We start from the raw sequence: 9,502 nt of genomic DNA on the forward strand, positions 1-9,502 counted from the left end.
ACAACTATAATGACTGTTATAGCCCCTTTTTTCTTGCTTAAAAGTCTCTTGATTGGCTAACAACTTGTCCATATTTTGTAGGTTGATTGAAAAAGTTATTGTCCAAACTCCTTTGCTGGAAATTTTATGCATCTCTCTTGTACTTCTTCAAAGAATATCTTTCAACCAATTGTGTAGCCTTATAATGCAAAGTTTTTGGTTATTGAGCTCCCACCTTTGATAATAGGGCAGGGTCAAGACCAAAAATATATTTATTCAGCTTAGCAAAATTTGAAATGCCTTCAACGTATATGGAGAGATTCAAGTAGGTATTGGAGTAGTCTCTAATGGACATCCCTCTTTGAGCACATGCATACCATCTTCTTTGAAGCCTTTCTTTTTCCAAAGACGAAACAAAAACATAAATCATTGCTTGCTTGAACTCCTTCCAAGTAAGTGAGAAAGTCTTTCCCAATCATCTTGTGCATGTATCGCTACCAAGTATGGGCGTAACCTTCAAGATGAAGAGCTACAAAATAAATATTGGCTTCTTCACTTCTAGGATAAAGGGTGAAGTACAATTCAAGCTTGTTAATCTATTTCTCCCATTTCAAAGGTTTAGCATTATGCCCTTTGAAATTACTAATATTGATATTTTCCTTATACTCAATTTCATTGTAAGATAGCTGTCCATAAGAATGTTGCTTCCATGACTCTTTGTTCCAAGAGTGTTTTCTAAAAGTAGGTAGCACAAACCCATGAGATGAGTGATTACCATATTGATTTTATAATTCTTGGATTTTGCACTTTAGCTTATAGACTTGGGACCATTTCTCCCCACATTTGAAACATAATCCTTTGGTATGCATTTTCCTAACCTTATCGTGAGGAAGAAAGTTGTTATTAAAACTATTTTGGGACAACTTAGGAACACTTTCATCCCTTGAAAATTTGCCTCTTCTCTCAGCCATATTTTTGAAAATTTGCCCCTATTTCCATGCATAATTTTTGCCATGTTTAGGTATAAACAATAGGAAAAATTGTTGGGACTTTGCTGTTATAACTATTATGACTATTATAGCCCTTGTTTTCTTGCTTAAAATTCTCTTGATTGGCTGATAATTTGTCCATATTTTGTAGGTTGATTGGAAAAGTTATTGCCCAAACTCCTTTGCGGGAATTTTTCTGCCTCTGTCTTGTACTTCAAAGAATATATTTCAACCAATTATGTAGCCTTGTAATGCAATTTTTTTGCTTTTTGAGCTCCCACCTTTGATGATAGGGCAGGGTCAATACCAAAAATATATTTATTCAGCTTAGAAAAATCAAAATTTCCTTCAACGTATATGGAGAGATTCAAGTAGGTATTGGAGTAGTCTCTAATGGACATCCCTCTTTGAGCACATGCATACCATCTTCTTTGAAGACTTTCTTTTTCCAAAGAGGAAACAAAAACATAAAGCATTGTTTGCTTGAACTCCTTCCAAGTGAGAAAGTCTTGCCCAATCATCTTGCACATGTATCACCACCAAGTATGGGCATAAACTTCAAGATGAAGAGCTGCAAAATAAGGACTTCTTCACTTCGAGGATAAAGGGTGAAGTACAATTCAAGCTTGTTAATCTATTTCTCCCATTCCAAAGGTGTATCATTATCCCCTTTGAAATTAGTGATATTGATATTTTCCTTATACTTGTTTTCATTGTAAGATAGATGTCCATAAGAATGTTGCTTCCATGAATCTTTGTTCCAAGAGTGTTGTCTAAAACTAGGTGGCCCAAAACCATGAGTGAGACTATTTGAAATATGCTCTTTATTTGAGAGATCATGGGTTGATCTTCTCCCATCATTTCTTCCACCTTCATGAATTTGATTGTCAACTGCATTTCCTTTTTGCAATTAGAGGGCTCATGGTAAAAAGACTTGTAGAAGGGGTTGCATCCTTGATAATCATCATCCTATCGATTGTTATCTTGTTCCCCTTCATCTCTAAGGCTATCTTTTGGGCTGTTGAACTAATGCCTTGTGGTATGAATGCCATGAATTTGTGAAGATTGGTGGTTACCCCTCACTGTTGATGGTTCTTCTCTTTGAGAAGTATGCATAACTGGCTGAGAAATTTCTTTGTTTGAATGTAATAAATTGCCAACACAAGAGGGATTGCATGTGGATCTTCAATAGTTTGAGGTTTCCAATGTGGCTTGCTACCAATTTCCTTTATGGCTAAAATGAGTTAATGAAATTGCATTGGGTAGATGTTTGTGTTAACACCAATTTGAGATGGAAGAAAAAGAAGTCAAGAATGCGGATGCAACATGAGAAGCAAGATGGAGAATAACTAAAAGCGCAAGGGAGGCCATTGTAATAAACTAACTTATAAGTACTATCCTTATTCTATGAGAAGCAAGATGGAGAATAACTAAAAGCGCAAGGGAGGCCATTGTAATAAACTAAAAGCGCAAGGGAGGCCATTGTAATAAACTAAAAGCACAAGGGAGGCCATTGTAATAACCTAACTTATAAGTACTATCCTTATTCTATTAGCATGGCATGTACTTCTTAACATAATCCTTTACATATCTCCATAATTATTTATAGTGAAGGATTTTCAAATTTTATTATAGGTCTCAATACTTCAAAATGTCTAGCTACATAAAGCCAAGAACTATAACATGATACTACTTGAGGATGTTGATTGAGGAAGTCATTGAAAAACCAATTGTGGGTTGCTATATATTAGTGATACCCTTATTTACTTGTTCCATCCCTTGCAACAAACCTTTATTCATATGTATTAAGCCTTCATTAAATGTCTTCAAGTCCTTGGAAAGGCCTTCATTCACATGTCCCAATTCTTTAGACAGCAATAAGTAATCATTCAATGCATGTACTTCATGTCTATCCTCCTTTTCTTGGTGTGTGTTGTGAGAAATTCCATTGCTTAAGTTTTCATCTAATTTCTCAATATTATTGCCTTAATTTTTGTACTTTTTATCCTCTTGGAAGTTTTTGATACCCTCATTCAATGCTTCTATAATAGGGTCTTTCTTCTTATTCCTGGCCATTAGAAAACAATGTTGTAGTAGTAGACAATTTGTCAACAAATCCCTTTTTTCTCTCAAAATATAGCTATAATCCCGATTATTAATAACTCAATGGAAAGCTTATTATATGGGAATATACTAGATTTGAAAATATTCCAACTTGGGTTGAATACTTTATGTGAAACAATGATAAATAGTGTCATCTTGTATGTTGTCTAGGTGTTGTCTCATTGTACCTACCGTCAATAAATCAACAATAACTTGAGATCTCGATATTGATTAAAAAAATTATTCAAATTGAAGCTTAGGATCCCCTCTTCGAAAAGAGATATCAAGTTTCCAATATGGATCAGTACATAATTTTCAGTTATAGGATCATCATTGTTAAACAAAAATTTGCTACATCTTGTCCACAACCTGTAAGTGCCCTATTTGACACTGTGAGAGTTTCCAGAGTAATAGTAACTCCTGTAAACTCTGTAGTAACCTAAAGGGTATTGTGGGGCACGTATAGGGTTCAAGAATGACCTATATAATGATAGGTACCTACTGTATAAACCTTCCCAATATTGTACCAATGGAACTTCAACCACCTATAGCTCTCTGAATAGGGTTGATCACTGCTATTCTACTTCCAAAATCCGACAATGGGCATGTACTTGCACCTAAACTTGAAAATTTCATGGGCTTCGAGACTTGAGGGGTATGCAAAGTTCCTCAAGCTGGGTTGTGCACCCTATAGGGCCATAATCAGGAAGGGAGGGTCACCTCACTATTGTCTTCCAACTCACATGGCATCCAATTTTTATCAAGGGAATCAACATGGCAAGTACATTCTAATGGCTAATAAAAAAAGGATGCTATGAATTGACTAAAAGAGCCTTTGTATTCTTCAATGAAATGCAAGTGGGTATTAGGAAATGACTAAATTGAAAGGTCTAGGGATAGGGCATTACCCTTTTGCAGTGTGACTCACCACTTTCACAAATATCTCACTTACCATTTTCATCATTATTTTAGTCCTATAGCATCAATGTTCAATAATTCGATCAAATTCCAAGTTAGGTAGGCACTAAATAGCATTTATGCAATCAATTAGGCATTAATTTATGAGTGGGCAACAAGAAAGAGAATTCATTCTTTGGCATCCTTTGCTTTTCTCGATCTTCTTGGTCTTTGTTGGTCTTGGTCTTATGCTCTTCATCTTTGACTGGACAAGCTCTCTTTGGCATACATGACATAGATTTTGGGATACATGATTTGCGGGATTTTTTTGGCTTGGGCTCATGGCTCTTTACATTGGTATTTATCCTTTTAGTTCTAATAGCATTGCTTCCAAAGCCCTTTTTCTTTCTCAGAATCAAATAGTGGACCCAAATGAAGTACTTCTTCCACATCCTTCAAGCCTAGGAATGCCTTGGAGACAAGAAAAATGGAAGCTCAGTGATACTCGATTGGACAAAAGTACATTCTACAATGTCAGTCTCACCATTCAACCCTTTCAAGTAAGACTCTGCAAACATAGCTCTGGCATACACCATGGATAAAGTGGCAAGACCTTTCCCTGCTTTTACTTGAACAACCTCTAATGTGGTGACACCAAAGAGCTTCTTACGATCATACATATTGGCCTTTTTGAACACCTCCTCTACAATTGGAACAGTGGAGTTGACTGGATTACTGATCGTGTTGACCACAGCCTCAGGACAATGCTTTGAGATGGTTGTGCACAGGGACTTGACAACGCCTGCATTAATGTTGAATAAATCATCTCGAGACATTCCTGGCTTGCGAGGCACACCAGCAAGAATGATGACCACGTGTGCTCCTTCCAATGCAGTTCGAAGGTGCTCTTCTCTTGGCATATCCCTTAACCTCGGCTTTGGTATTGACATGACTAACATCGGCAGGAACGCTCGAGGTGCCTACAATATCGTAGAGGAGAGGTTGAAAACCAGCATGTTGAGCTTCATGAGGAGGGCCAAGGGTTGTCCAATGCCACCCGCACCACCGAGGATCACGACCTTCTGTGGTTGCTTCAAAGGGGCCACTCGTCAAAACAAGCTTGCGAACGTCATGGCATTCACAAACACCACTACTGGGGGCTGAAAATGAGATGAAATTTGTAGTATCTCGAGGGGTTTTTACTTTTTCTAGTTGGGTTCTACCCAAAGCACTATCTACTTTACAGATCTGGAATTGCAAAAAACTCCCGAATCAGCGTTGATGATAGGAAGAGTGGAGGCAAAGAGATTGCCGAAGAGACGATCCATGGTGTCCATCATGTTGAGGAGATAGTCGGATGAGAAGTAGAGAAAATGGGCGTAAGATATGGATATGGCAAAGGGCCTTAAGGTAGATTCAACTCCTACTATCCATTTACATTAGAATACGGTTAATTAATGATGCTAGAACTAGCTTGCAAAACTATCTCGCCATGGCTCTGATACCATGTTGATAAACACGGATCTAGAGCTATTTGGCTATGGTGGATACAAATCATAGAACCGATACATGATAGAGGGAAGAGATTGTAACTCAAGTGAATTAGGTTCCAAGATAGATTAGCTTGGACTCATAAACACAATCTTTAGTGACTTAAACTGAAAGTACAATTTCATTGAAATGAGTGTCAAGTACATGTCTTTATAGCTTTATGGATTGTACCACTTTTCTTCTCTATGCTTATGTGATTTTGGACATATCTTCCTAGAGCTGCTAGAGCATACATCTTTGCCATATCTCTCATACAAAGTCACTTATGGGCAAGCATCATTTGCTATTCTCAACAATAGTGGCCAAGGGTATGCACCCTCTTAGATGGTGGGAGGTTGACACCTCAAATATGAAATGTTAGAAATTGTAAAAAAAGATCATTGGCAAGTTACAACTTAGCCTTTTATACTTAACCCTAATGGGCTAAATATTGGCTAAGGTAATGCTTCTTCATTTGTGGCAGTTTGTACTACCGATCACGATCATAGGATGCCTCACTCCAGGAATACGCAAGGCGATTTACAGGTTTTCAAATTTAGTGCAATGGATCTCACAGAAGGAGATCAAGACATCCTTTATTGAATCTGCAAGGCGGGGAGCAATTGAGATGGTCTGTCTCTTGAAGAAGTACCTGCCCACTAGCATGCTCACAATACAAACCCACCTCCTGGTGCATCTTGTAGATAAAGTAGAGATTGCGGGACCTATCCATACGCGATGGATGTTCTTCTTGGAGCACTTCATGAAAACCCTAAAAGGATTTGTGCGACAACAAGCTCAGCTAGAAGTTAGCATGGCTGAAGGCTGGTTGGTATCTGAGGCGTTAGTGCATATCTCACAGTGGCTACCAATGGTCGATTCAGACAATAGTATACTATGGTCAGTGAGGGATGATGATAGACCCTGACCAGAGATGTGGTGGTTGGAAATGGGGTAGAAAAAAGGATGGATGTTGCAATGGAGGCGAAAGTGAATTGTTTTTGTATGTTGTACCATGCCTCCATGAAGACATGGCTCGCACGGTATGCGTAAGCCAAGAAAGTGTGTTAGGATATTGACATGGGACCAAAAAATACGTCATACTTGGAGCATCCACCTACTCAATTTGTTGATGAATCACTTATAAGGAGACTCTAGAATATGTGTTTTAATTAAGATCAATTTTTTTAGAGTTATATTACAGTGCTTTGCTTGAATATTTATATTGATTATGCTAACATCACTTTTTGTCTATGTAGGTGACCTTTGTGGATAGTTGGATAGCACGATGAGTTGAGGGATGAGTGATGAGGAGCTACAGGAGATCTTCACACGTATGTCTCCAGATCAGATGGCTCGAGGTAGAGATATGACAGACCAAGAGCTGTCTTGGACACCATCAAGCCGTTCTGTTCAATCTACTTCTGCGTGCTCTAATGCATCGTTTTTCGAGTAGACGAGGTCGACGATTCAAACTTGGACCGGATGGAGGGAGTGGTTCTGGGGAATGTTGCAGAGGTATGGATGCGGTGAGTCCATGGTTGGATTGAGATACGGGTGCTACTTCTTGCTCTCGTATAGAGAGGGTGCTCAAGTGGTTGTTGTGGAGGTACCGACGCAATGTCTCTGCCTTGTCGTTCTATTGGATTTGCATCACCTGTGGGATTTGTCATACTTGTAGGGACGTCTACTCTAGTCACTCCAACTTTTTCTCAACCGTTCGCAGGTGGTATCCCTATGGGTGCTACTCCGAGAGATACTACCCTTGTGGGTACACCAGATGTACAGGGGCCTCCTAGATATACCCAAGAGTGCAGTCACAGGTGGGAGAGGACATATCTTAGACATACCCCAGAGGGGTATGAATACCTTGTAGAGATGATAGGAAAAAAGCCGTCATCATGAATGATGAGGGGAGGAGGGTGATGGCTCGTATGAGAGAGTTGTGTCAACAAGTTTTTCGGCACAATGTCTTGGATCATTGGAAGAATATACCGGAGGGGAGCAAGGACTACATACTAGCATCCTTGCATGAGGAGTTTGTGATGCCCACTGCAGTAGACAGGTTCTCTATAGGTTGGATGATGGAGTGCATGTGTGCATACATGTCACACAAATGATCATATGCATGTAAGGCACTTAAGAGTGGGACCTCAAAGCCTGAGTGGCTAGACGCAGATGACTGGCACTGACTCAGGGAGGAGGCCACAAATTCTCGAGGATATTGGAGATAGAAGCACGAGGCAGCGAGGGCACAACTAGAGATAGGAGTGGTCCATCATCTTGGGAGTGGTGGCCACATGACTTATCTGGAGGACTTTGTAGGTTTTTCTTACTTTTCTTTTTTGTAATATCTCTTGTACTTACAATCATATTTCTAACAGTTGTATTTTGTTTTCTTTGCAGCATTGAGTTACAAGACGCGATCCCATTGGCCTGAAGACTCGATATACAGAGAGACATAGTCTCACTGCATTGATCAATAGATTATATGCATGTGGCGGCCCAGTAAGTCACTCATCTTTCTTGTTCATAGTTACCAATTTTAGTCAAAATGCAGTATTGTATGATGGATTGATATGTAGTTGTTTATTTTTTTGCAGAGTCCGTTCGATGCTCCTTTGCAGAGGGATGAGCTTTCGGATGTCCAGGATCTATAGCTCATGTTTGGATCCGAGGAGTGCACATCCTCTTCTTTTTTGGTCTTGCAATTTATGTAGACATTTTCTATGCACTACATTATTATAATCCTTTGTATCTTGCCATGATTCCATGAGCGCATTCATTAAGCGATCTTGTATCTATTTTATATATCAGTCTAGTTGTGGATTCAATTATACTTTTCCTTCATTTTGACGACCATCGGACACCTTACTGTAACTCTTTTGTACAGCCCAAATATAGCACATAGTGCTACATGTGGCAGGGTAGCTTGCTGCCCTACCACAATTTTTTTTTCTCTGTAACTATTGCTATTAGCATTGCAAATTTACTACACGCGTAGCTATTTGCATCGCTATTTGCATCACAAATAGCGACGGTTCTATGACGTCGCTAATACCAATGTGTTTAGCAATGATGGGGGCAATTTTTTTAATGAACATTTTCATTGCTTTGAACGTTGATATGAGGCCTATATCTAGTAGTGGGATATGAGGGCAATAGAAATAGCCCTTGATAGGGGAGCCAACAATCTCCCTAATGGGGATCCGGGGTAGCATCGTCAACTTAATGGTCAAGGAAATAGTCCTCAGAATATTTTCTAGACGACTAGAAAAGGTTCACAATATGGTCAAATAGGCCAATCAGACTACCTTCTTAAGCTCTAAAAGGAAGACCTGTCCAAGGCCATCATCAATCTATCTTTCACCTAATCGAAGTCCTTCTAGCTAACCTTAGGATCTTCTCTTATCATCTTTTTTGATCGCCATCTTAAGCTTCAAAGTAGAGGCACATGGGTGGATAAAGACATCTTTGTATTTATTTTTTTGAAATTGAATTTTTTTTTGTTATTCTCATATTTGTTGCGTATTCTCTATTCCTATGCAGAGATTTTGTTTGCCACATTGCCTAAATTTTACACCTCCTTGTACATAAAGTATGAGACATATGTAAGTTTTAGAAACTAAATCTCAAATACCAATTCCATGTCATATTATACTTCCATGTATTTGAAAGGATAATCTTGTCATCCCATAGGATGCAAGCTTTTCTTTGGATACTAAGCACCCCATTGGAAGAATCGAGTGAAGGAGCACATAATACTTTTTCTAGTGCCTTAGCAAGCCCAAAAATATGTCAATGTATCCATACTTACACAATTGAGAAGATAATCCAAATGGGGACCTTATCTTGCAACACCACCTCAAGGGGGAGGATGTTGAGATCTGTGGCAATGTGTACACCAAATGAACTCTATATTACATGGTGCATTGTCAAGTCATAAAACAAAACCTATCTCAATGAATAGATTGAATAATCATGGATTTTACTTGATAAGTATA

At 38.8% G+C, this 9,502-nt stretch overlaps 1 pseudogene; it reads right to left on the reverse strand.

The window, feature by feature from the left end:
- Window positions 1–4,329: 4,329 nt before the first annotated feature.
- LOC148012300 (malate dehydrogenase, mitochondrial pseudogene) lies at window positions 4,330–5,101 on the reverse strand (annotated as a pseudogene).
- Between the last annotated feature and the right edge of the window lie 4,401 nt (window positions 5,102–9,502).

This window comes from Lygodium microphyllum, chromosome 27, assembly GCF_053477565.2.
Source record: "Lygodium microphyllum isolate KBCC chromosome 27, Lygodium_microphyllum_v1.1.10, whole genome shotgun sequence".
NCBI lineage: Eukaryota > Viridiplantae > Streptophyta > Polypodiopsida > Schizaeales > Lygodiaceae > Lygodium > Lygodium microphyllum.